A 26,896-nucleotide genomic window follows, 5' to 3' on the forward strand; every position below is an offset into this window, starting at 1 on the left:
AAACAGACCAAGTCTCTGTCTTCATGAAGCCACTGTATATAATTTTTAAGCTGATGATAAATTCTAGGATAAAAATGAAGTAAAGAAGAGGGAGAGCTGGATATGGGATGATTTAAAAAAAATTGGCTGCATTAGGTCTTATTTACTGCATGTGGGATCTTTGTTGAGGCGTGCAGAATTAAATTTTGAAGGTCTTCTAAGCTCATGATAATCAGCTCATGAATGCTGGAAGAAAAGATGATTCACTGCTGTCCAAACCAAAGGGCAGCAGGTTCTTAGTGAAAACAGTCCGGGTGAGTTGATGACTAAGTCTAAATGCCACATAGAATATGTCCTTTTATTTTTAGGGGCTCCAGGAAACAAAGACATCCAGGTATAAGCACATTATAAACATCAGTGGGCTTTGCCAGACAGCATCACTTAAGCATTTTATTTTGAGGAGAAAGAACTCAGTCTTTGTGCCTTATGAATGTCACACCATTTACTTTCCTACCACGTTCTTTCGTCTGCGGTTATTACTTCCTTCTCAAGCACACAGATGGAAACTGTTGCTTACATGGAAGGAAACCTTTCCAAACTCCTATTTCCTTTCCTTACCACTTTGCATAGTAAAACAATAATTTTTTTTTAGTCTCAAGTTTCCTTTCCTCTTTCTACAGCTATTTTAGTATTTCCAGGATTTGAAAACACACACACACACACACACACACACACACACACACACACACACACCCCGCAATCACCATCTCTTGGAAAAAAAAAATTTGGGGAGCTCATAATTTCTATATCTTGAATTTTCCCCCACAGGTCCAATAATAAAGTTATCCTTAAGATATAAGCAAGGTAGGCTGTTTATAAATAGTTGTCCTGTGGGGGCAGTGTAGATCCTGTAACTACTGAAATGAAACAGAAGTAACTGAAACCATTAGCCTGGTGGTGCAGGCTCACATACTCCATCCTATTAAAACAATGCTGATTGGGACCTGTGGTTGCCAAGGGGGTGGGAAAGGAATAGAATGGGAGTTTGGGGTGAGCAGATGCATACTATTATAAATAAAGTGGGCAAACAATAAGGCCTACTGTATAGCACAGGGAGCTATATTTAATATTCTGTGATAAGCCATATGGAAAAGAATATAAAAAAGAATGGACATATACGCATAACTGAATCACTTTGGCATTCAGCAGAAATTAACACAACATTGTAAATCAACTATACTTCAATAAAGCAAGCAAAACAGTATAATGTTGAAAATCCGCCAGTTTCCATCTGTTGAGAATATTCTGAATAAACACTCTAAATTGACCCAATCAATCATGCTGAAATAAAGCTGTTAGAAAATGTTGAGAAAAAAAAGCCAGTGCTGATTGGGATTCCCTAAACTGGTATCATAGCCCATAATCAGCGATGCCCCCCCCTTTGTAAAGTGCTTAACATGACACCCCTGGCCTCACAGGATGGTAACTCTCAACCTGGGCTGAATTACCTCTTGTTGTTATTGTTTAGTCGCTCAGTCATGTCCGACTCTTTGCGACCCCAGGGCCTGTAGCCCTCCAGGCTCCTCTGTCCATGGGATTATCCAGGCAAGAACACTGGCGCTAGTTGCCGTTTCTTTCTCCAGGGGATCTTCCCAACCCAGGGGTTGAACCCATGCCTCCTGCATGTCCCGCATTGCAGGCAGATTCTTTACTGCTGAGCCACCAGTGAAGGCCAGGTGGTGTGGAGCCTGAAGCTTGTAAAATTTTAGACTTCTTTTTAAGAAAAATAATACAAAATTAGGTAAGAAGTTTTTCTCCATAGAATCAGAAAAGCATAACAAATTTTAAAAAGTTGACAAATCTCACAAACATGAAAAAAGCCATAAAATATGTTTATTAATTCCCTTGTGTGGCTCTCTGAAAGTGAAATGAAAAATTTAAATTGGTGTCTGTGTTAGTTTTCCAGGGCTGTCATAACAAAACATCACAGATGGGGTAGCTTAAACAACAGAAATTTATTTTCTCATATTTCTGCAGGCTGTAAGTCCAAGATTAAGGTGTTGGCAGGTTTGGCTTCTCCTGAGGCATTTCTTCTTGGCCTGTAGCTGGCTGCCTTCCTGCTGGGTCTTCTCAAGGTAGCCCCTTGGTCTTTGTTGTCTGTGTCCTAATCTCCTCTTCTTACTAGGACACCAGGCAGATTGAGTTGGGGCTCTCCCCAGTGACCCTATTTTAACTTAATCACCTCTTTAAAGGCTCTATCTCCAAATATAGTCATATTCTTCAGTAGAGGGTGTTAGGATTTCAACATATTGAGAGAGTAACAGGCAGGAAGGCCAGGGTTCTCCAAATGGAAGAAATAGGCTGCAAGTGTCAGACATTTTTTATCTCTCCTTAAGCAGCAGGGGGAAACAAATTCCAAGTGTCAGATTTATTTTTTTTCCTTCTCTATACAAAATTAAAAGGCGATTTCTCTTAAAATTCTGTGTTGCCATGATGACACCTGTTTCCACCTGAACTTAACTCCTTTCAAACCTTGAGCTAACAAATGCGGTTTTTCTTATGGAATTGTTTTTCTTAAGCTATGTTAATGAAACTATGTATTTGCCTTGGACTTTGCCTTTCTTCAAAATCGTTCCACCTGAGACTAACATTTTTTCTTTTCTCAAATCTTGGGCTGATAATAGCTCAACAAATCAGTATTCATATCAAATGTTTTATGGCTGGGGGATGACACACCTCATGCCATCCTATCTCAAAAATGCAAATTGTGGGAGAGGAGCCTCGTGAAACTCCATCAGCCTTGAGGTGTCTCTCTTATCTGATTAATAGCTTACTAACTGACATAAAACATCTGGCTGAAGACTAGCAGGGCACTCTTTATGCCCCCTTCTAATGTCCATGTCAGAAACTTACTCTCTTTTATACTTTAATAAAACTTTATTACACAAAAACTCTGAGTGATCAAACCTTGTCACTGGCCCTGGATCGAATCTCTCTCCTCCAAGAGGCCAAGAATCCCAGCGTCTTTCACGGCTCAGCAACAACCTTTCAATATGAATTTTGGTGGTGCTTAAGTCTTTCATTCATGTCGACTCTTTGGCGACCCCATTGACTGTAGCCCATCAGGCTCCTCTGTCCATGAGATTTTCCAGGTAAGAATACTGGAGTGGGTTTCCATTTCCTTCTCCAGGGGATCTTCCTGACCCAGGGATTGAACCCACATCTCCATGTCTCCTGCGTTGCAAGTGGATTCTTTATCACTAAGTCACCAGGGAAGCCTTATATTTTAAAATTAAGACTTTAATTTTAAAAGGACACATTTCAACCTAAAATACTGTCAAATCTAGGAAAACATCTCTCATGTTTCTTTCATTTATGACCATAAAGATTTCAGTTCATCAAAAATTTGCCTGTGCAGTGATTGATTGTAAATACTCTGAATTGGTGACACATGAATAAGTTTGATGTCCACCTCCTCATTATATTTAGCGTATATCTTTGTAGATGTCAAATCAGCAAAAACAAAATCTAAAACATTCTCCAATAATTCACCTTTGTTTATTATTAAGATTTTTCAAGTAATCTAAACACCTACTAGCTACTTCTATTTGAAATTTATCACTTTCTCTTAATTATTGCTTTTGGTATGATCTGAAAAAGGTTTTACAGTTAATCTCATCTTGAGATTAGATTAAGTTCAATTTATTTTATTCTCATCCTAACTGCTTTTGTAAAGAAGTAAACTTTTAACATTTTTATTTATTTTAAATTTAGATACTTATTTTAACTTTTCTGATCTATTAAACACATTCACATTATAAAAGAGGCTATGAAGAAAAGTTATGACCAACCTAGATAGCATATTCAAAAGCAGAGACATTCCTTTGCCAACTAAGGTCCATCTAGTCAAGGCTATGGTTTTTCCTGTGGTCATGTATGGATGTGAGAGTTGGACTGTGAAGAAGGCTGAGCGCCAAAGAATTGATGCTTTTGAACTGTGGTGTTGGAGAAGACTCTTGAGAGTCCCTTGGACTGCAAGGAGATCCAAACAGACCATTCTGAAGGAGATCAGCCCTGGGATTTCTTTGGAAGGAAGGATGCTAAAGCTGAAACTCCAGTACTTTGGCCACGTCATGCGAAGAGTTGACTCATTGGAAAAGACTGTGATGCTGGGAGGGATTGGGGGCAGGAGGAGAAGGGGACGACAGAGGATGAGATGGCTGGATGGCATCACGGACTCAATGGACGTGAGTCTGAGTGAACTCCGGGAGTTGGTGATAGACAGGGAGGCCTGGCGTGCTGCGATTCATGGGGTCGCAAAGAGTCGGACACGACTGACCGACTGAACTGAACTGATGCTTTATATAAAAACCAAATCAGGGGTTTGTAATTCCTCACTTAAAACAAAAAGCTAAACTTCCTGCCAAGTTGTAGTTGAAATTTAGTATGCCATTTTCATAAAAAAGAAAAAATACCATTTTTTTCTGATGTTTTTATAATTGGGTGTCTACTGCATCACCGAGCGTTCTATTGACAGAGATGAACTTCTGCTTTGACAAGGTGTAGATGAGAACTGATTCCTTCACTGCTTTTTTGCATGTCTGATTTTGGAATCAATTTTGCAGGCTAACTCTAGTCTCCATAGATTTCAAACCTGTTTCTCGTTAACAACCCAATTGCAATGTGAGAGGTTCATTTCTTGAACTGGCTGTATCCTTCCAACCTCACGATGCCAGGTGAGTTGGCACAGTGCGTGTATGGTAAGGGTGGCTCAGTGGTAAAGAATCCACCTGCCAGTGCCTGCCAATGCGGGAGATGTCGGTTTGATCTCTGGGTAGGGAAGAGCCCCTGGAGAAGGAAATGGCAACCCACCACAGTATTCTTGCCTGGGAAATCCCATGGACAGAGGAGCTGGCAGGCTACAAGACCATGGGATCCTAAGAGCTGGGCAGAACTTAGCGACTAAACAATAACAACGACAACGATGGTGAGGGTGTTCCAGGAAGCTGTTTCTATACTGGGAGAGCTAGCAGCAACTTCACTACATATGGAACTGATTGTGAACTGAAGGCATCTTCACTTCACCCCAGAAGTGCCTGTGGTGTCAACATTGAACATAAGGGAAAGCCAGGGAGGAGAAAGACAGAGCTCTTCACTAATGGTGGTTAAAATATCTTACTTTTATAGATTTCATAAAATCATGTAACATGTGAATATATTTCAGGGTTCTGGAAGAGGCTGTACACGTGAGAGCACTGAACCTTCAGCTTCATTGTCCTCATGAAATTCTGATGCTGGTGGAGCATCCAGAGGCTCTACTGTCCCCTCCTAGATGGAACATGTCACTTACGATTCCCACCTAGTAGAGTGATTTCCCAGTGCTTATCTTCAAGTTAGTGCTGGTCCATGATAAAGGTTTCAGTAATATAAAGTGAAATGAAAAAGGTAAAAGACAATATGATATATACATATCATACAAAGTTTCAACTAATCTCTCTTGAGAAAGAAAGATGATCATTTAAAAAAATTTATTTATTTGGCGGCACCATTTATTAGTTGTAGCATGAGGGATCTAGTACCTTGATTAGGGATTGATCTTGGGCCCCCTGCATTGAGAGTCTTAGCCACTGGACCACCAGGAAACTCCCAAGATGATAATTTTTAAATGTAATCTTTCCTCTCAATTTTATATTAAAATAGCCTTCCTTATGTGAAATAATGGTAACAGTAGAGAGTGAAATATAAAGTTTGAAACCTTATGTCACGCCCTCTACTTTCTGGCTATGCTATTATGGCTTCCCTCATTTTTAGCAAGTATGGAGAGGGGACAGAGAAAATGGAAGATTGCAGGGGCAATTACGGCCAAGTTGGAAGTCATAATTTGTCTCTTCTACCCACGTTCTTTTAACCAGAACTTAGTCCTATGGTTCAACAGACCTGAACAGCTGGGAAATCTCAGGAAGAGAATGGATCCAGGGACTATAGGATTTTCTCAAGTCTATCATCTTATCCTGAATTCTGATAGTTTTCAACAGTAGGAATAGGGTATAATCATATTTTTAGGCCATCACTTTTACTAAGACTGAGGGCAGGAGAAGGGTGCAACAGAAGACGAGATGGTTGATGCCATCACTGACTCAATGGACATGAGTTTGAGTAAACTCTGGGAGATAGTGAGGGACAGGGAAGCCTGGCGTGCTGCAGTCCACGGGGCTACAAGGAGTCAGACATGACTGAGCGACTGAACAACAACTTGTGTGTAGTACCAGGGGCGAAAGTCTCAAGGGCCAAAATTTGGCATGCCATACTCGGAGCATCCCACAGCAATACACTTCCTTCTCATTTTAGTTATTTTCCAAAAACATGAGGTCCCAAGAGACCTCCAATGCATTGCTAGCCTAGCAGCCGGAGGTACTGAACGTCACCAGGTTTTCTCTTGTGCCCAATTACAGATGCACCCTGGCTGAATGGGTGGGGAGGGAACTGGAGGAGTAGACAGGCACTGTAAATGGTGATTGGACCCTGCTGTGCTTGATTCTTTCCAAATTTACAAAGCAAGCACATTTTGCTATGCACTGACTCATTTTCAGTTCTGCTCTCACCCTTATCCTAACTTATGGGACTCTGAAATTAAATAACATCTAAAAATTTTGTTGCTAATACTAGAAAAGATTATTTCAGGAATTATTTTTTAACTTTTTATTTTTGTTGGCGTATAGGCAACTAACAATGCTGTGACAGTTTCAGGTGGACAGCAAAGAGACTTAGTCATACACATACATGTATCCATTCTCCTAGAAACTCCCCTCCCATCCAGACTGCCAAATAACATTGAACAGAGTTCCCTGTGCTACACAGTAGGTCCTTGTTGGTTATTCATTTTAAATATAGCACATATCCATCCCAAACTCCCTAACTGTCTCTTCACTTCACTCTCCCCACCCTGGCAACCCATAAGTTCATTCTCTAAGTCTGAGTCTGTTTCTGTTTTGTAAATAAGTTCATCTGTATAATTTATTTTTAGAATATGTATATAAGGCATGTCATATCATATTTCTCCTTCTCTGCCTGACTTAACGTCACTCAGTATGGCCATCTATAGGTTCATCCACGTTGCTGCAAATGGCATTATTTCATTCTTCTTAATGATTAAGTAATAGGATTTTTTTTTTAAACACTCATGTCCTATAAGCATTCAGACTCCAGGAGAGCTCCAGTAACTTGCAAACCTCAAAGTCAAAGTTTTTAAATATCACTGGTCTTTCTCCTCAGCCCAAGTCCACAAGATACACATTTCTGGCACATTTTGAGGCAAATCTGATGAATGAGTTTAGAGAGCTCACAGGCAAGAATAACGTGTTACATGCCTTCTTTGTAAGTCTCAAGGAGTTATCCGAGTTACTATGATTATATTAGCAATTCACTGACTTCTTGTTGCATGAAGGGATAAATAAATAAACGAATGACAAAAACTTGATAAAGTGTGGTTCAGCCATTACAATATTTTAAGCAAATAAAATAGGAAAATACATCATGTAATGAGACCAGTGCATCTAAGAAAAGTTATTGATGTCAGCAGAAACTGCAGGTTCATACTGTGTATTTTAGCAGTGGTTTCACTTGTTATGTCTAACCTCCACAGTCACTTCTTGTAAAGGGTCTTTTTGCTGTTCTGTGTCACCAGTGTGTATGTTTTAAGATGGCATCATACAGACTGCTTCTCATAAAATAGCATTTTCATAGAAACAGTGTTGTCATAGACAGATAATTATAATTTTTACCTTGTCTTTCAAAGCTAGACACACTAATTGACTCAAAGGTAGAGCCTGATGTCAAGAGGTAAACACACAAAACTAAATCTAACCTGCCTGTTCCTTTCTGTGGCAAGGAGTAAGTGTCTTTGCACCAGGGATCACTTCAGTAGAAAGACGGGACCAATGATCCTACACGCAGGGAAGCAAAGGAGACACAGATGTAAAAAATAGACTTTTGGAGTCAATGGGAGAAGGCGAGGGAGGGGTGATTTGAGAGAATAGCACTGAAACATGTGCGTTATCATATGTAAAACAGATGGCTAGTGCGAGTGTGATGCATGAAGCAGGACACCCAAAGCCAGTGCTCTGGGAACACCCAGAGGGATAGGGTGGAGGGAGGTGGGAGAGGGATTCAGAATGGGGAGGGACACATATATGCCTGTGGCCGACTCTTGCTGATGTATGGCAAAACCCATCACAATATTGTATTATCCTCCAATTAAAATAAATTAATTTATTTTTTTAAAGAAAAACAATTAAAATAGTGTGTGTGGCAGTATAATCCTTTGAGTTTTTTGCTTTTCATGAAATAGTCTTAAGATTCTATCAATACAATGAAAATACTTTAAAAAAATTAGTTATATTATTGCCAAACAATCTCAAACTTACAGGAGAGCTGTCAGAACAGGTAAAAGAATTGCTATACCTCTTTCACCCAGATTCCTCAAATGTTAGCATTTTTCTGTGCTTGCTGCACCACCCGCAGTCCATCGTCATTAATCTGTTTTTGAAATGTTTGGAGAGCCAGTTGCAGAAATGATGTCCCAGCAACCCCAGATCCTCCAGTGTGTATTTCATAAAAACAACAACACATCTAAAAGCAACCCACAGGTCTCCAAATAAACTATCAACACCGGTACAATACAACTGTCTAATTCAAAGACCACATCCAACTTTTGCCAAATCTCTCCCTCTTTTTCTCTCTTTTTTGATTCGGGATCCTATCCTGGAAAACATGTTGTATTTTGCTGTCTTGCCTGTTAAGACACTTTCGATTTGGAACAGTTTCTCCTCTTTATCTGTCTTTCACCTACTTGACGGTTTTGAAAGAGTAGGAGCCTTAGATTCCTGTAGGAGAGTTTTCAATGGAGTCCATGTGACGTATTCTCATGACTGGACTCAGGCCATGAGTTGTTGACACTGATACCACTGAAGAAGCAGTGCCCTTCTTAGTACCTCATATGAGGGAGACATGATGTTCACCCATCCTACCACAGGCGGTGTAAACCTTGACCATTTGGCAAGTTGCTCCCTACCAAGTTGCTCCACTTTAAAGCCACCATTTCCCACTTTGCAATTGTTTTGTATTTTGGTTTTCTATGATGGGGAGTTATGTTAATATTGTGCTAATATCCGGTATCTCATTTGGTCTCTGCCCACCAGCTTCAGCATCCATTGATAGTGCTTGTCTCAATCCACCTTTTTTTTTTTTTTTTTTTGATGGTTGAAAAATGGCTATTCTCTGTTTTCTACATTGAGTAGTTGACATTTTGCAAGAAAAAATTTCTCTTCTATTCCATTTATTCGCTTATTCTTTTTTCTTATATCTGTATGTTCTCATGGATTCCTATTTTACTGTGGGTCGTAATCTGTTACTACCATTATTTGTTTTGATGTTCAAACTGTTCCCACTGTGGCCACTGGGAGCCCCTTCACACTGGCTCCTGTGCCTCTTTGATAGTCCTCATCATTTTTTGAATATTCACATGCTTTCTGATTTTAAAAGATACACCAGGCTCATCTTGTACTTTATTTGCCTCAATATTTATTTTTCCAAGAAGCTTTGATCCCTTTAGAGGAGAATAGTATTTAGAAACCAAGATCTGAGTGCTTGGTTTATTCATTACAACTGGGGTGCCATTGCTTCTAGGCTCTCTTAGTAGACAGAACTAGGATTTACAGGCATACATACCAATACTCAAGTGTATATGTATGTCATTATTACTATCTGTCTATATACGTTGCAAAACAATGAGTTCACAAGATTACCTCTGATACTAATTTGATATCTCAAAGTTCTTTCTAGTCTTTTCCATGTTAAATACCTTTCCTTGCAGTTAGAAACTTGGGTCTCATTTTCCCCAATTTATTTACTCAGTTGCTCAAAAAAACCAATTCCCAACTGTACCAGTCATTTTCTTTTACTACCTCCTCAGCGTTCCTAACTTCTATTGTCCTGAGTGAAAGTGAAAGTTACTCAGTCGTATCTGACTCTTTGCAACCCCGTGGACTCTATAGTCCATGGAATTCTCCAGGCCAGAACACTGGAGTGGGTAGCTGTCCCCCTCTCCAGGGGATCTTCCCAACCCAGGGATTGGACCCAGGTCTCCCGCACTGTAGGCAGATTTCCTACCAGCTGAGCCACGAGGGAAGCCCAGTTACTTGGCCAATAAACCTGCTAGCCTGTGCCTCTGCATGGAATCCTCAAACACTTTGCTGCCTTAATATCTTCAGCCACCTCTCTGGCTTCTCCACTTTGAGAAAGAGAAGGGAAAGGGGCAAGATGTTGTCTTTTAAATTCATTTAATGACATTGCTTTTGGTTTTGCATGGTACCAATCTGGCCAAATTTCAATTCCCATTGGCTAAATTTTGATATTTTTCAGATAGGGTTCAGAATATCCTGAACAAATGTATGTTTCATATTGTGGATAGTGATGCTTATGATTAATCAACAATAACAATAAAGTCCTAATTAGTTTCTTGATTAAGGAGAAAGAACGGAGGGAGCATATAATCAAGATATTGAAAGTATTTGATAAAAGAAAGAAAAAACAAGGATAGGAACATAAAATGAAACAAAAAATTAGGGATACAAAAGTGCATCTTGTAGACTTCTTGACTGAGTGATGACTTCGATGACTGCTTTAGACTCTAGGCTTCCTTACTCATTCTGCCTGGGTTGGACCTTGACTCCACTATTCGCTACATCAGGTCCTGGACAAGGCTTTTAACCTCCTTGTGTCTCATTTTTCTCGTTTGTGAAGTTGAGATAAAAATAAAAGTCAACCTCATGGGACTGTTGTTAGAATTTAAAAAGTTAATCTGTTTAATTCATGTGACTCTGGGTGTTTAGCACATAAATTCTCTATGATGTCTAGCTATTATTATTGGTTGGCATGGGATTACTTTTTCCCATTTTTATGAGGGTGAAAAAACAAACCTCAGAGGCCTGGAAATCTAACATGCTCCTCAGACTTTCTCAATGTCACTCCCTCAACCGGACATTTAGCAGGTACCTGGCCACACTTACTTCTAAATCAAGCCTTCTGTTTAGGGTTTGAAAAATAGCTATTGGGTCTCACTGAAGGAAAATCTATATGCTTGAGCTGTCAAGTAAGAGGGGGCAAAGGTAAAAAAAATTCTTAAGAAAATTAAGGATATGGACAGTTTTCTTTACAATACCAGCAGACATAGTGCAAATACCCTTTTATCATAGGAAAGCCTATGGCTGTGCATAAGTGTCTAGACAAGAATTTGATGGAGATCCCAGGGTTCCGTGTTCTAATATGACAAATTCACAAGGGAAAATCTGAAGGATAATTACATCTGTTGTCTGCCTCATCCATAAAGAAATAACGGCTCAGAGTCTGAGGAGAAGAACATCTGAATAAAGGCCAGTGTGATTTTTTTGCAAATATGGGTCAAGTAGCTGAATGAAGTGAACTGTTAAGTAGACTCTCTATCATTCACTTGTACACTGGATGATGTGTTTTAAAATCTGTTTTAATCTTCTCATCTTGACAGTGACTTATCAAGAAATCTGTTCCCATTTCAATACAGTACAGAAAAGTTTGTTTCCTTTCTTTCTTTCTATGATTTTGTGCAGAGTTGATTGAAAAAATGTAACAAATACATGTTCCTATTCAAGTTTGCTTTTGTCCTTTAACAATAAAGCAGTAATTCAGGCATTCAATATGAAAGTATTTCAATTATGCAAAAATGCCAGGAGCAAAACTTTATGGTTGATTTTTTGAAAGCTTGCTCTCATTGCTAAGAGTAGGTTATCTACCTAAAAATACATTGGAACTACTCCTACAATGACAGGGTGAAGAGATAATTTTTACTCTTATTTATATATTATACATTTAACGTAAATATAAAATATAATGTTGGAGGGCTTCCCTGGTAGCTCAGATGGTAAAGAATCTGCCTGCAATGAGGGAGACCTGGGTTCAGTCCGTGGGTTGGGAAGATCCCCTGGAGAAGGGAATGGCAACCCACTCCAGTATTCTTGCCTGGAGAATTCAATGGACAGATCACAGGGTTGAAAAGAGTTGGACACTACTGAGTGACTAACACACCCACATTTATTATGTTTTTAATTTATAAATTATATACGTATCATATGTTATATATTTAATATGTGTTCTCTAGTTGGCTCAGTGTCACTGGAGCTACTAGATTAGACTAGTAGCTATTAGCTCTACACAGCACCTTTGTGTTAATGAAGAAAACGTGCCCTCATTTAGACCAGTGAAGTCATCATTCCTTAGGGCAAGGGAGGGAGGTTCTGAGACTTATGAGTAAATGACTTATGGTCAAAGGGCACACTTTCTGGGGGTATATGTATGTAAGTTGACCATAGTTAACTGTGCAGTATTACATATTTAAAAGTTGTGGAAAGAATTCCTTGATGGTCCATTGATTAGGTTAGGACTCCATGCTTTCACTGCCGCTGGCCTGGTTAGGTAACTAAGATCCCACAAAGCTTCAGTGGCATGGCCAAAAACAACAGTAATAAACTTTTTAAAAAGTTGTAAAGAAAAAAATATCTTGTTCACTTACTGCAAACATGAGCACATTTGCAGCCATCATGTCACCCCTCTCTTAGTCCTGGGTGGACATTGCTGATTGTGAAAAACATTTGCTTCCTTGAAATCAGGACTCAAAGCAGCCTCCAAGCTTGCACTGCAGCCATGACTGATCAACCACACTTGGTAACCACAAAGAATCCTAAATCTGCCTAAGATCTACTATTGTATCGAAGTTCACATCTTGGTTGAGATATTGTACTACAGGCATCACAGGAGACGCGGCTTCGATCCCTGGGTTGGGAAGATCCCCTGGAGAATGAAACGGCAACCCACCCCATTATTCTGGCCTGGAGAATCCCCATGGACAGAGGAGCCTGGCAGGCTACAGTCCTTGGGGTTGCAAAGAGTTGGACGCAACTGGAGCGACTTAGCATGCACTACAGTTTTGTAAGATATTACCACTGGGGAAAACTGGGTGAAGGGTACTCCAGAGCTATTTTTACTCACAAAGCATCTGACATCAAACATGTCAGAATTTCCCTACAGCAACCTATTCTACAGCAGCTGGGTGTCCTGCAGTTCAGTTCAGTTTTGACACCATCTCCCTGAGGTTAGAGTCACACTCCACAAGCTCAGGGCTCAGTCTCATGAGATTGCCCCCACTTCAGAAGCCAGTCGCAAGTCTCAGGCCTCCCATCACTTTTGGCTGACTGAGTATACATCAGGGGTTACCATGACCCCCTTCTCAGATTGGATAATTTGCTAGATAGATCTGCTCACAGAACTTAGAACGGCACCACACCGGTTCCCAGGTGGCACAGCTGGTAAAGAACTGATAAAGAATCTGCTGGCAGTGCAGGAGACCAGGGTTCAATCCCTGGGTTGGGAAGATCCCTGGAGAAGAAAACGGCAACCCATACTTGCCTGGAGTATCCCATAGACAGAGGAGCCTGGTGGGCTACAGTCCACGGGGTCACAAATAGTCGGACAAGACTGAACATGTGAACACATATGGGCTTATTGTAAAGGATAGAACTCGGAAATAGCCAAATGGAAAAAATGCATAGAGCAAGGTGTGGGAAGAAGGGGTGAAGGGAGCTTCCATGCCCTTTCTGGGTCAGTGATTTTTCACTGACTGGAAACCTCTCTGAATTCTGTCATTTAGGTATTTCTGGAGATTCCATTATGTAGGAATGATTGATGAAGCCATTAGCCATTGGTGATTGACTCCGACTTTGCCCCTCTCCCCTCCCTTGAGGGCAGGGAGGTAAGGCTGAAAGCTCCTGCCTGCTAATCATGCCTTGTGGTGGCCAATCTCCATTCTGAAGCTATACAGGAGTCCCCAACCCCCAGTCATCTCCTTGGTGCAAAAAAGACACCTAATTCACTGAGAGGGAGAGAGAGAGTGTATGTGTGTGTGTGTGTGTGTGTGTGTGTGCTGTGTGCTCAGTACTTAGTCGTGTCAGAGGCTTTGCAACCCCATGCACTGTAGCCCATCAGGTTCTTCTGTCCACGGGATTTCTCAGGCAAGAATACTGGAGTGGACTGCCATTTCCTAGAACACTGGAGTGGGTCACTATGTCCTTCTCCAGGGGATTTTTCATGTCTCTTGTGTCTCCTGCATGGCAGGCAGATTCTTTACCACTAGTGCCACCTGGGAAACCTCCAACTCACAGGGCTGATTCCAAAGGCTTTAGGAGCTGTGTGCTGGGAATCAGGGACAAACACAGTGTATTATTTCTTATCACAGGTACACAGAATTTTGTTTTATTTCTTACTACTGCCTATGGATCTAGTTACCTCAAAACAAAAAGATAAATTAAAAAAAAATCTATTGGGATTTGCAATAATTTCCAAGAGAATCTCTCTAATGTGATACTAGAGTGACCATTTTAATTAAACCAGACAGTTGTAAAGCAAGCAAGGGGCTAGTTCACCTAGTTCAATTCTTTTTCTTCAGAAGGAAGACACAGAGGCCAAAAGAAATTAAAGGACTGTTGCTGGGATGCCAGAATCTGTTATATACATAATCCCTGAAGTGGATAAAAGAAGGAAACTGACATTTATTAGGTGACTATTTTATGACAGGCACTGTCCTAGAGAAGTTTATATGAATGATCCCATTTAACTGCCCAGAATTCTTATAGGTATTATTCCCATTTTACAACCGAGGAAATTGAAGAAGTCGTAAAATTAGCAAGTGATGGGCCTGTATTTGAAGTCCCTACGAATCTAGAGCAGTTAGCTTTCTGCCATCCTTTTTAAAACTTTTCCGAATTTTTCTGACTGTCCAGAGGTTAGGAATCCATCTGCCAGTGCAGGGGACACAGGTTCAAGTCCTGGTCCAGGACGATCCCACATGCCATCGAGCAACTAAGCCTGTGCGCCTGCACTGTAGAGGCTGTGCTCCATAGCAAGAGAAGCCATTGATTGTAGTGAGAAGTCTGCAGACTACAATAAAGAGTAGACCTCACTTGCCACAACTAGGGAAAGTCCGAGTGCAGCAATGAAGACCCAGGGCAGCCAAAAATTTAAAGAAATAGACTAAGCCCTTAATTAAAACAATCTTTTCCCACTATAGTCATTATAAAAAATAAACATTTCATAACATTTTAATTATGTAAAAGATCAAACCAGTCAATCCTAAAGGGAATCAACCCTGAATACTCATTGGAAGGACTGATGCTGAAGGTCCAATACTTTGGCCACCTGATGCGCAGAGCTGGCTCATTGGACAAGATCAGGCTGTTGGGAAAGACTGAGGGCAGGAGGAGAAAAGGGTGACAGAGGATGAGATGGTTGGATGGAATCACCAACTCAATGACATGAGTTTGAGCAAACTCCTGGAGACAGGGAAGGACAGGGAAGCCTGGTGTGCAACAATGGAGGCACAAAGACTTAGACACAACTTAGCCACTGAACAACAACAATTACGTGAAAGTCCATTATAAAAAAAAATTTAATTCATTATAATGAATAAATATCACTTGTAACCCAAATGCACATACAAACTAAGAATCATTTTTTCAAATATTCATACTAGGTATGATGCCTTAGGAAGCATCACTATGAACAAAGCTAGTGGAGGTGATGGAATTCCAGTTGAGCTATTTCAAATCCTGAAAGATGATGCTGTAAAAGTGCTGCACTCAATATGTCACCAAACTTGGAAAAGGCAGCAGTGGCCACAGGACTGGAAAAGGTCAGTTTTCATTTCAATCCCAAAGAAAGTAAATGCCAAAGAATGCTCAAACTACTGTACAATTGCCCTCATCTCACACGGTAGTAAAGTAATGCTCAGAATTCTCCAAGCCAGGCTTCAGCAATACGTGAACTGTGACTTTCCAGATGTTCAAGCTGATTTTAGAAAAGGCAGAGGAACCAAAGATCAAATTGCCAACATCTACTGGGTCATCAAAAAAGCAAGAGAGTTCCAGAAAAACATCTATTTCTGCTTTGTTGACTATGCCAAAGCCTTTGACTGTGTGGATCACAATAAACTGTGGAAAATTCTGAAAGAGATGGGAATACCAGACCACTTGACCTGCCTCTTGAGAAACCTATATGCAGGTCAGGAAGCAACAGTTAGAACTGGAACAACAGAGTGGTTCCAACAACAGTTTGGAACAACAGAGTGGTTCCAAATAGGAAAAGGAGTACATCAAGGCTGTATATTGTCACCCTGCTTATTTAACTTCTATGCAGAGTATATCATGAGAAACGCTGGGCTGGAAGAAGCACAAGCTGGAATCAAGATTTCTGGGAGAAATATCAATAACCTCAGATATGACACCACCCTTATGGCAGAAAGTGAAGAAGAACTAAAGAGCCTCTTGATGAAAATGAAAGAGGAGAGTGAAAAAGTTGGCTTAAAGCTCAACATTCAGAAAACGAAGATCATGGCATCTAGCCCCAACACTTCATGGGAAATAGATGGAGAAACAGTGGAAACAGTGTCAGACTTTATTTTGGGGGGCTTCAAAACCACTGCAGATGGTGATTGCAGCCATGAAATTAAAAGATGCTTACTCCTTGGAAGGAAAGTTATGATCAACCTAGATAGCATATTCAAAAGCAGAGACATTACTTTGCCAACAAAGGTCCATCTAGTCAAGGCTATGGTTTTTTCAGTAGTTATGTATGGATGTGAGAATTGGACTGTGAAGAAAGCTGAGCGCCAAAGAATTGATGCTTTTGAGCTGTGGTGTTGGAGAAGACTCTTTAGAGTCCCTTGGACTGCAAGGAGATCCAACCAGTCCATCCTAAAGGAGATCATCCTGGGTGTTCATTGGAAGGACTGATGCTGAGGCTGAAACTTCAATATTTTGGCCACCTTATGTGAAGAGTTGACTCATTGGAAATGACGCTAATGCTGGGAGGGATTGGAGGCAGGAGGAGAAGGGGATGACAGAGGATGAGATGGCTGGATGGCATCACCAACTTGAGGCATATGAGTTTGGGTGAACTCCGGGAGTTGGTGATGAACAGGGAGGCCTGGTGTGCTGTGATTCATGGGGTTGCAGAGTTGGACACGACTGAGCGACTGAACTGAACTGATGATGCCTTATTCTATTTTTTCATTAAAAATACACTAAAATTTATTTTAAGACCCATTAGTGGGGCTTGTGACCTAGAGTTTGAAATACACAGTATGCTATTTTCCCTTTCCTGTGACCATTCTGATAATATTGTGGAAAAAAATTCTTTCTTTTCCATGCTAAACAACAGTCTTCTTTTTAGCTTTGCTCAGATCTTACATACCAAAATTAAAGGGGGACGTTGTCTTAGTTAGCCTTTGCTCACTTAAATTCATAGTAGTTCACACAAAGCACATTGTAGCATAGTTCTTCCTGTGGCTTTAGGCATTTTTAACAGCCCCCCCCCCCCACATTTCTCTCTCTCTTTCTTCCTGACCACATCCCTGTGAGGGGGCAGATAGACTCATTCAAATTGAACCCTATCATTTTCTCAACTGATGGGTGGTTTGTTGTTTGAGGAGACTCCAAGGCCATCTCTATAAGAGGCAAATGTAGGCAAGTTATCCACTGATTTACATTTGGCTTAAAAGATTCTCTGAGTGGGTGTGTTGGGTGGTAGTGGTGGGCAGAGTTGGGTTGTGTATCATTTACCCTGGCACTACTCCACAGGACCGGGTGTGCTTGGGTGGCCTGGCATTCACAGCTCGTTTCCTGGTGGAAGCCATGGTATACCCACTGGGGACACCTATATCACCCATTCATGGCCTTTCTTTGGGTAATGATATATCAGGGCCTTCATTTCCTGGCTCGCTGTGGGATTCCTTTTAGAGCCCAACAATGCTATAGGTCTGTCAGTGGTTGTGTTAGATGTTGATAATTGCTGGTATTGATTGAGCTTCCTGGATGTCAGGGACTGAGTTAAGCAAGTCATACACATTATCTTCTCGAATCCTCAGAGCAACCTGTGATGATGATGTTATTTACATCATTTCATGTAAGCAAAAAGGCTAGGTAGATAGGTGGCTTTTGTTCAGTCAGCAAGGAAGGGTTGAATTAGAAAATGTAATGGGAAAGGAAGTTGTAGAGATGAGATACACACACACACACACACACATCCAAAATAGATTTTTGAGGAGTTTTGGAGTCCAAGTTAAGCCTGTCCTTCTTTCTTCCTTTTCTGGCCTTGATCGTCTGGGCTCTGTCATCATCTGTTTCAGCCAACATGATGACAATTTAAATCCTAGAATTTTCTATCCTTGGCTTTTCTCATTTAGAAAAGAAGATTGAAATTGGCTGTTAGATCTGAGTTTATTTTGTAATCACAGGCAGACTTTGCTTTCAAGTGGAAGATACTTTGGCCTTCCTATTGGCAGTTGTTCTCAAATACTAGTGCACATAAGCATAACCTAAGAAGTACCACAACATGCAGGTTTCTGAGCTTTGCCTAGTTAGATTCTAATTCAATAGGTCCAAGCTGGTTCCTTGAAAACTGCATTTTAAACAAATTTATATTTAACAATTTCAATCAAGTTGATTCAGATTCAATTTGCCTAGGAGTCACATTATGAAAAATGTTAGTTTAAGGTCTTATGAGATGATTGTAGGAGTAACTGACACTGTGAGCTTTCCTTCTTATTATTCATTGGGAAGACTGACGCTGAAACTGAAACTCCAATGTTTTGGCCACCTGATGTGAAGACCTGCCTCACTGGAAAAGACCCTAATGCTGGGAAAGATTGAAGGCAAAAGGAAAAGAGGGAAGCAGAGGATGAGATGGTTGGACTATACTTGAAAGTCATTTTAAACAGCAAAATCACCGACAAAAAAGCACAAAATACAAAAATGTGGTACTAAATAGACCACAAAAGGACACAATTACAGTATGAGAGTTGAAACAAGAAAGCTAAGTGTTACCTTATTTGACCTCAGCTAGGAATGTGCATATAAACAACTCAATTTTTTTTTGCTCTGTGCATGCACAGGTCCTTGGTTGACCATAAAATGACAGTAACTATTGACTTCAGAGTTACAAATAAATGTTAGTAAGCTGCTAACTTAGCAAACATGGAAACTGAATAATCAGGATTGACTATCAAAGCTGTTGGATATTGAGAGATTGCCACAGTTAAAAGCAGAATGATCTATGAATAAATTTATATAAATAAATATATGCAAAATCATGAAAGTGAAAGAGGAGAGTGAAAAGCTTGGCTTAAAGTTCAACATTCAGAAAACTAAGATCATGGCATCCAGTCCCATCACTTCATGGCAAATAGATGAGAAGGGAAACAGTGGAAACAGTGAGAGGCTTTATTTTTGGGGCTCCAAAATCACTGCAGATGGCGATTGCAGCCATGAAATTAAGAGACGCTTACTCCTTGGATAGAAAGTTATGACCAACCTAGACAGTGTATTAGAAAGCAGAGGCATTACTTTGCCAACAAAGGTCTGTCTAGTCAGGCTCTTGTTTTTCCAGTAGTCATGTATGGATGTGAGAGTTAGACTATAAAGAAAGCTGAGTGCTGAAGAATTGATGCTTTTGGACTGTGGTGTTGGAGAAGACTCTTGAGAGTCTCTTGGACTGCAAGGAGATCCAACCAGTCCATCCTAAAGGAGATCAGTCCTGAGTGTTCATTGGAAGGACTGATGTTGAAGCTGTAACTCCAATACTTTGGCTACCTCATGCGAAGAGGTGACTCATTGGAAAAGACCCTGACGCAGGGAAAGATTGAAGGTGGGAGGAGAAGGGGCCGACAGAGGATGAGATGATTGGATGGCACCACCGACTGAATGGATATGAATTTGGGGTAAACTCCGGGAGTTGGTGATGGACAGGGAGGCCTGGTGTGCTGCAGTCCATGGAGCTGCAAAGAGTTGGACACGACTGAGCAACTGAACTGAACTGATATATATATAAATACTACATAAATAGTATTAAAAGATACTACAGGTGAGACCTGCAAATTCTGCCACATGATAGATAATTAGCAGAAATGCCACTGATGGTTCAAAGAATGGAGCTTCAGTAATGGCAAATTATAAGAGTCCTTCATGGAGTCTAGTCCAATGCCTTTCTCTACAAGTCTTCTGACTAAATGATTGGTAGCCAAAGGTGTACAGCTGGTCTTAGATGAGTTCTCTTACAGCCAGGAGTAGCTGCTCAGATTGAGAGAAGATTCAGTCACGGCAGCTCTGTGTAAACACTTCTACAATCTGTGTGCATGTGTGCGTGCTAAGTTGCTTCAGCTGTGTCCCTCTCTTTTTGATCCTATGAACTGTAGCCCATGAGGCTCCTCTGTCCATGGGATTCTCCAGGCAAGAATATTGAATTGGGTTGCCATGCCCTCTTTCAGGGGACCTTCCCAATCCAGGGATCAACCTCGCATCTCTTATGCCTGTTCCATTGGCAGGTGGGTAGGTTCTTTACTACTCATATTACCTCGGAACACATTCCAGTATTCTTGCCTGAAAATTCTATGGACAGAGGAGCCTGGTGGGATACAGTACCAGGGTTTGCAAAGAATTGGACACAAATGAGTGGCTAACACTTTCTACAGTCTAGTCCTAGTCTATTCCCACAGAATTGGCCTGGGAGGTAGTGAGATATGAGACTGGGGATCCCTTGTAGCCCGGTCAGTCTAATGAATGCTTGTACCAGAGTGTGAGATCATTGACACCCTGCAGGTATCTGATTGCCTCTCCTGCAAAGGAAAAAACGAAATCACAAGATGACCACAGGAAGCAACCTTACACCTGTTGATTGAATCCAATTGAGGGTCCTCAGACTGAGCAAATGAAAATACAAAATGTCCAGTTAAATTTGAGTGATTTCTAATTATCTATGGTTATGTATATTGAGATAAAAGAGAAGTATTCCCGTGCGTGCTCAGGCATGTCTGACTCGGTGACTCCAAGGACTGTAGCCTACCAGGATCCTCTGTCCATGGGGTTTTCCATGCAAGAATGCTGGAGTGGGTTGCCATTTCCTTCTCCAAGGGATCTTCCTGACCCAGGGATGGAATCTGTGTCTTCTGCACCTCCGGCATTGCAGGTGGATTCTTTACCATTGAGTCACCTGGGAAGCCCCGAAATATTGCATAGGAAAGGCTTATCCTAAAGTATTTGCTGTTTATCTGAAATAAGTATAAAAATATCTAAATTTCATTTTTCTTTTAAAAATTATATTTCCCTTATGGTGTTTGAAGTTATTTATTTCACAAGATTTACTTAGAAAATCTTGTCTCACAATTACAGTCTATGTTTAATTTATATTGTGACATAGCTTGTACAGTGGTGCACATCCATTTTTTTTTGTCTCTTACACTTGTCCACTGAACATTTATTTATGAAAAAACACATTCAATCCTAACATTATGGGCCAATATGTACTTGCATGGGCTTCCCTGATGGCTCAGACAATAAAGAATCTGCCTGCAATGTGAGAGAGCTGGGTTCAATTCCTGGATTGGGAAGATCCCCTGGAGCAGGGAATGGCAACTCACTTGCCAATGCCAGGTATTCTTGTCTGGAGAGTCCCATGGACAGAGAAACCTATCAGGCTACAGTCCATGGGGATGCAAAGAGTCAGACACGACTGAGTGACTAAAACACGTAGATAGACACACACACACACACACACACACACACACACACAAGTACTTGCATAAACTCTAAGAATCAGTCTTGAAATTTGGTTTATTAAAGCACAAAATACCATCTTTCAATGCATAACATACTTTTCCATTCTTCAGGATTATATTTCATCCCTTGACTGGTGATTTTAAAAATGCTGCCCACTTACAAAAGCATTGTTGTTGATGTTTATTCCTTTCTTCCACTTGTTCTACTTGTTCACACGCTGGAAGAGTATTTAGAAATATCTGTAGATTAAAAAAATAAAACTCTTCAAGGGATAAAGTCATTTTACAAGCCATCATGACAAGTATCATAATAATTATTCACTGCAAGTTGGAATTTTTTTCCTTTGCATAAGTATAAGTGTTATTCACTCAGTTGTATCCAACTCTTTGTGACCCCACAGACTGTAGCCCGCCAGGCCCCTCAGTCCACAAAATTCTCTAGGCAAGAATACTGAATTGGGTTGCCACTCCCTTCTCCAGGGATCTTCCCAACCCAGGGATCAAACCTGCCTTGCAGACAGATTCTTTACCATCTGAGCGGCCAGGGAAGACTTTCCTTTACATAGGTAGTATAATATCCCTTTTATAAACAGTCTTGGTACTTAAAGGGATAAATTTTCCTATAACTCTTTCTTTAACGCATTCCACAATTTCCTTCAAGGATTGGAGTACTTCAGTAACACTGCTCTACTTTCAATTTGCATAATCCTAGTAATAAACAGATATTGAAAAGTATGATCAACAAATAAGTATGATTCACTCAATGGATAATTTTAAAAGACAACCAAAATTTGGGGAGACTTTGATTCAGAATTAAAGTATGATATAAGTGCTTCAAATTAACTTAGGATGTTTTCAAATAACTGTTCAAGAGAGCCAATGAGTTTTGGATGTAAGAAAACTGAAGATTGTTGAATGCCAGCAGTACCACAAAAATCTTTAAAAAAACTTTTCAAAACTTTATTTTTTAGAGCAATGTTACATACATAACAGCCCAGTAAGGAATTAGGCAAAATAACTATGGAAGATGGTATGGTGATTCCTTAAAAGACTCAGAATAAACCACCATATGAGCCAGCAATCCCACTCCTAGACATATACTCTGAGGAAATCAAAATTGAAAAAGACACATGTACCCCAATGTTCATTGCGGCACTATTTACAATAGCCAGAACATGGAAGCAACCTAGATGTCCATCAAGAGATGAATGGATAAAGAAGCTGTGGTACATATGTACAATGGAATATTACTCAGCCATAAAAAGGAACACATTTGAGTCAGTTCTAATAATGTGGTTGAACCTACAGCCTGTTATACAGAATAAAGTAAGTCAGAAAGAGAAATTTAAATATCATATACAGACACATGTATGTGGAATCTAGAAAGATGGTACTGATAAATTTATTTGCAGGAGAGCAGTAGAGAAACAGACATACAGAACAGACCTATGCACATGGAGGGAGGGAAGGAGGGAGAGCGATGTATGGAGAGAGTAACATGGAAGCTTATACCACCATATGTAAAATAGATAGCCAATGGGAATTTGCTGTATGACTTAGGGAACTCAAACAGGTGCTCTGTGACAATCTAGAAGGGTGGGATGGGGAGGGAGATGGGAGGGAGGTTTGGGAGGGTGGGGACATGGGTATAGCTATGGCTAATTCTTGTTGATGTTTGACAGAAAACAAAAAAATTCTGTAAAGCAATTATCCTTCAATTAAAAAATAAAGTTGCAAAAAATTAAAAAAAAAGAAATCAGGCAAATATTTGAACAATATGAAGGAGCAACTGGTACCTGCCGGGCTGGATGAAGCACAAGTTGGAAACAAGATTGCTGGGAGAAATATCAAGAACCTTAGATATGCAGATGACACCATCCTAATGGCAGAAAGAGAAGAACTAAAGAGCCTCATGATGAAAGTGAAAGAGGAGAGTGAAAAAGCTGGCTTAAGACTCAACATTCAGAAAACTAAGATCATGACATCCAGTCCCATCACTTCATGGCAAATAGATGGGGAAACAATGGAAACAGTGAGAGACTTTATTATTTTGGGCTCCAAAATTACTGCAAATGGTGACTATGGCCATGAAATTAAAAGACACTTGCTTCTTGGAAGAAAAGCTATCACCAACCTAGACAGCATATTAAAAAGCAGAGACATTACTTTGCCAACAAAGTTCTGTCTAGTCAAAGCTATGGTTTTTCCAGTAATTATGTGTGGATGTGAGAGTTGGACTATAAAAAAGGCTGAGTGCTGAAGAATTGATGCTTTTGAACTTCAGTGTTGGAGAAGACTCTTGAGAGTCCTTTGGACTGCAAGGAGATCCAACCAGTAAATCCTAGAGGAAATTAGTCCTGAATATTCACTTGAAGCTGAAATACTCCAATACTTTGGCCACCTGATGCAAAGAACTAACTCGTTGGAAAAGACCCTGATGCTAGGAAAGATCGAAGGCGGGAGGAGAAGGGGATGAGAGAGGATGAGATGGTTGGATGGCATCACCAACTCGATGGACACAAGTTTGAGTAAGCTTAGGGAGTTGGTGATGGACAGGGAAGCCTGGCATGCTGCAGTCCATGGGGTCGCAAAGAGTTGGACATGACTGAGTGACTGAACTGAACTGATACCTGCAACAGTATGGATGAATCTTGAATGCAGATGTCAGACTCAAAAGACTACATACTATATAATTTCATTCATACAACATTTTCGATAAGGCGAATTGATAAGGACGGGAAACACATCAGTGGTTGCTAGTTGTTTGTTTTCCAACTATTTATTTTAGATCCATCCATTTTGATATGCAGAGTTCTAGTTTTTTTCCTTTTTAACTGCAGTCATACAAGTATATCATTCTTCATTTATCTAGTGCCCTACTGATGGGCATTTATATTGTTCCCATCTTTTTGCTAATACAACAGAGAATGACTGTCATTGTGCATATCTTTCAAAATAAAAAAATTAAATTTTATTGGACTATATTGATTTCAAAATGAAAAATGTTTAAGTCTACTCTAACAACTTTCAAATACACAATACAATATTATTATCTTTGCTGAATCCTACATCCCCAGGACTTACTTATTTTATAACTGGAAGTCTGTATCTATTTTCACCTATCTTCCACTCTTTACCTCTGGCAACCACCGATCTAGTCTCCATATCTATAAGCTTGGTTTTTCTTGTTTTTGTTGTTGTCTTTTTTAAAAATTCCACATATGTGTGAGATCATATGGGATTTGTCTTTTTCTCTCTGATATTTCTTAGCATGATGCATTCAAGTTTCATTCATGTTGTCACAGATGGCAAAATTTCCTCTTTTTTTTCAAGATTGCTTTGGCTTTTTGGGGTCTTTTGTTGTTCCATATGGGCACTTCTGATGGCTCAGCAGGTAAAGAATCTGCTTGCAATGCAAGAGACACAGAAGTTCCATATAAATTTTAGGATTGTTTGTTCTATTTCTGTGGAAAATGCTATTAGAATTTTGTTGGAGATTGCATCAGACCTACAGATTGCTTTGGGTAGTATGGACATTTTGACAATATTAATTCTTTAAATCCACGAGCACAGAATATTTTTCCACATATTTATGTCTTCTTCAGTCTCTTTCATTAATGTCTTATAATCTTCAAAGTAGATGTCTTTCACCTCCTTGGTTAAATTTATTCCTAGACATTTTTTTCTTTCTGATGCAATTGTAAGTGGGCTTGTTTTCTTAACTTCTCTTTTTGACAATTCTCACAAAAATCTTTTAATTGCTCAGTTTGAACAATATAAAGGCTGAAATAGAAAAAAATTTTCATGGCAACGACTTCCATGTTAATAGACAGGACATTAGATGCTGTTTGAGCAGCATTTTGCACAAGTGGCAGGATAGCCACCAACTCCATTCATGTTTGCTTCAACTTTGAATGAACATTGTCTGCACTTTCAGGCAAATATCTAGCAAAATTTCTCATTAATTCCTACGGCAATAATAGAACCTTTCTGAAGTCTCATTTCAAAAAGATTTTACTCACAGTTGCCTTGTAAGTAACACGTTTTTCATGAAAATAGTATTGTACAAAGGAACCTATTTTCCGCATCATGGCTACTTATGTCTGTATATTGTAAAAATATAAGACAGTAGGTCTTCCATAAGCTCTGCAACAATAAGTGGAACTATCACATTTTTTACTGTTGTAGTAGATTTCATCTTGATAATTTGTTTGTAATTTTGGAATCAGAAAATACTTCTGGTAGCAGCACATTTTAACAGTTATTTGAGCTGTTGTTGTTTAGTCGTTAAGAGGTGTCTGACTCTTTGTGACCTGAAGGACCGTAGCCTGCCAGTCTCCTCTGTCCACAGTATTCTCCAGGCAAGAATACTGGAGTGGATTGCCATGCTCTCCTTCAGTGGATCTTACCAACCCAGGGATCAAACCCAGGTCTCCCGCAATACATGCAGATTCTCTACCGTCTGAGCCACCAGAGAAGCTTTTTATGAGCAGCAAGCTGATGATATACAATGTGGAAATCCATTGCATAAAGCCATCCTCTGTGATTATTTTATCTTTCTTATCTGGGAATGCGTCATAAAAATGCATTATTTTGTCACATCTTTGGCAGCAGTTGGGGAAATCATGTTTCTTATGTTTAGTTATTATTTTATACTGATTTATATCTACATTTCTACAACTTTTAAAATATTAAACCAACAATTAGGAACTGTACAGAGAATGTCCAGAGGATTTTTCTTCATTTAATAATGTTCACTGATCAGAAAATTTATCACAAAATTTAGATTGTGTTATGGCATTTGGGGATTCAAATACACACAACTTAAAGAGCGGCCATAGCAAGGAATGAAAATTGAATTTGATGACATCACAGTCATGATGAGCATATGTTTATCATTCACAAATCAGAACTCACAACTAGCTACAAGCAGGGGTTGAAAAATTAAAAGAGTTGCAAACCTGTGAACTAACAATTCAGTCAGTCCAGTTGCTCAGTTGTGTCCGACTCTTTGCAACCCCATGAACTGCACACACCAGGCCTCCCTGGCCATCACCAACTCCCAGAGTTTACTCAAACCCATGTCCATTGAGTCAGTGATGCCATCCAACCATCTTATCTTCTGTCATCCCCTTCTCCTCCTGCCCTCAATCTTTCCCAGCATCAGGGTCTTTTCAAATGAGTCAGCTCTTCGCATCATGTGGCCAAAGTATTGGAGTTTCAGCTTCA

The sequence above is a fragment of the Capricornis sumatraensis genome, chromosome 7, assembly GCF_032405125.1.
Source record: "Capricornis sumatraensis isolate serow.1 chromosome 7, serow.2, whole genome shotgun sequence".
In the NCBI taxonomy this organism is placed as follows: Eukaryota; Metazoa; Chordata; class Mammalia; order Artiodactyla; family Bovidae; genus Capricornis; species Capricornis sumatraensis.